Below are 2843 nucleotides of genomic sequence, written 5' to 3' on the forward strand. Positions count from 1 at the left end.
TGGTTGACCGATACTTAACATGACCATGTACATTCATTACTTACACAGGGTGAGGTCTTCAAATCTGCGTACACAAATGCCAGTGTTAAAAGCGAAAGGTGACAGATTGGGGAATAACAGAACCCAGCGTGACCATCCAATTTGCCTCTTGTTCCAAATATACAGGTTTTGGCAAATAGCATTTGAGGGACAGCAAGAGGAGGCCGGGTCAACATTAATATCAGAACAAAGTGACGTAAAGAAGAGAAGCAACCTCAGGTGGAATACCCAGGGGTTATGATTTACACGTTTCATGTTTTCAGAGCCCCCATCTTTTGGCATCTGTCTCCCAGAGACCTTGTGTGGCATATTCAAAACGCTGGCTAAATCTCCAAGTGTCGCAGGACTTGTAAACTGCCTGATTTGTTTAGCATCAAATAAAAACCAGAGCCTTTCTAAATTAAACCAACACGCCTTTCCCTGAGTTTTATCTCGCTTATGTGGGGCACAGAAAACGGCAGTTTTTCCAATATACACCTCTGCCAACACCAGCTAATATTAAGTAAATGTGTAGGATCAACAACTAAGTGCTGTTCAAGTTGTTTTCAAGTCTCCCCCGCGCTTGGCTCTTCAGGATCCGAGCCCCTCTCCCTGAGCTTTAGCTCCAAAAATTATAAGACTCTGGTTGCTTTGGCAGTGACTCAGAGGGAAGAGAAACTGGGGAGAGGGGAGGGGAAAAGATAATTACTTAAGCATCGCTCTCAACACTCACAGCGTTGAATAGGAAGGGCGTTTAGGTAATGTTCTGATCACACCAGATAGGCGTGGCAGTACCAGGAGAAGCACTGGTTAATCACCACACATACTCGCTGTTCCTGCACGATTTTTTGGTCATTATTTCCCTTGATGATTACACAAAGATGTTTCTTATGCAAGAGGTCCCCAGAGCCATGTGGCTGTACCTTTTCCCGTCTGAATTGAAAGGAGAAAGGGCAGCTCCACAGCCGTTCTGTGTATTTCTTATTATGTTCCTCAGTGGTTCCTAAGGTAGCCATAAAGCAAACGACTGTTACATAAGACAGTCATTGTTGAAGCAAGATCTCCCAGGGCCGGCGCCCTTCCCTGGTAGCCACCGTGAAACACATTAACTTTCACAGGCAGAGGAAAATGCGCCCCAACGGGCAGCAACTGTAATGCCTCAGCTAAATGCTGCCTTTGTGGCCTCTAAGTCAACATGCTGCACCAAACTCCAGCACACTAGGAAGGCAGAGTCCCTACATTTTCCAGGTATCATAGCACGCCCTTGCTCGCAGACATGTTACTGAACACCAATTCCATCAGCCATTTGCAGCAGGAACATAGCATTAAAAAAAAGTGATAACAAAAGTCACATCGCTTGAATTCCAACAAGCTAAGAGGCCTTGCTTGAATCTCTCCGGAAACTCATCATGATGAGGCTGTTCCCGTGCTGGTGGGCACTGGGGTAGGCAGATGCTCAGGAGCCTTCAGAGCACCACCCACCTGGCCCATCTCTCTCTGAGTTGCCATTCATGCTTTAACCCCTCAAATGAAGGAGTCAGTAAGTCACTGAACTTGAACTGGACATTGCATCTTGTCTTTTATGCTGGTCTTCTCTGCAAAAATCTGATTTCTGTCCTTGCTCTGTGCCCTTCGTCCCATTAGATACGGCTACACGGTGAAGTCAATAAAAATGAAGCTGCAGAATCCTTCATGTGCACGGATTCTTTCCAGTGTCCTGGGATGGCCCCTAGGAATGTGCTAATTCGTTTTTAAATAAAATATACAAACATAATACATTTTCACTGCAAATGGAAAAGGGCAAACACATTCCGCTCTACACCCCTTGTGTGAGATGGCATAGAAGTGGTCCGAGCATTCTGGGGATCCAGCTCAGGGGAGTTGAGTTAAGGACACATTTAGTTGGACTTAGTGGAATACACTCATCTGGTTCACAGACATGTCTGCGCACAGTTCCTGCTAGTCATCTCATGTCAGAATGGCTTCCAGGAAAGTTACTACCCGTTGTGCCAACTCGCCGGGAATCATGACAAGAGGCAGAGGAAAACGGTTTGTCTTACAGTGGAGACCCGGCTGTGGGTTCGGGCACCCACACACGTGCGGGTCAGGGACTTAGAGCACAGTTTGAAACACATGGGGCTAGAAGCCAGTCTGGGGGAAAATTCTTCCAGATTTTATAGCCTACATACAAAGAGAACCTGACAGGAGTTATCTCAAATTTAACAATAAACCTAGAATTTTAACTGATGTTACCAAGAACAATTCTTTCAAAGTATCCCTAAACAAATTTCAATCAGCCACGCCAGAGGAAAGATTGAATGGTTCTATTGTCTAGAGAAAAATGAAATTATAAAATGATGTTCTTTAAAAAGGGTCCTAGCTGGTGTGACTCAGCGAATTGAGGGCCGGCCTTCGAATCAAAGGGTCACCAGATCAACTCCTGGGCAGGGCACATGCCTGGGTTGCGGGCCAGGTCCCCAGTAGGGGGCGCGTGAAAGGCCACCACACATTGATGTTTCTCTCCCTCTCTTTCTTCTTCCCTTCCCCTCTCTCTAAAAACAAATAAATAAAATCTCTTCTTAAAAAAGGGAGTGACTAAACAATATACAGCCAAAGGAAGAAAACAATTGTAAAGAATTATAACAGTTAATTCATAAAAATATTATATTCTTTTTCAAGACTTGGTCATTTTGTAGCATTTGTTAGCTTTTTAAAATATGTAATTTGTTGGGATTTCTTCACTCATTGCATCATAATAAATTTGGTAATGTAATTTATTTTTTGGTAAAGATGGCTCCCCAGCTCATGTAAATTTCAGGCTCCAC

This window comes from Sturnira hondurensis, unplaced genomic scaffold, assembly GCF_014824575.4.
Source record: "Sturnira hondurensis isolate 20B ecotype Veracruz unplaced genomic scaffold, ASM1482457v3 Scaffold0011875, whole genome shotgun sequence".
In the NCBI taxonomy this organism is placed as follows: domain Eukaryota; kingdom Metazoa; phylum Chordata; class Mammalia; order Chiroptera; family Phyllostomidae; genus Sturnira; species Sturnira hondurensis.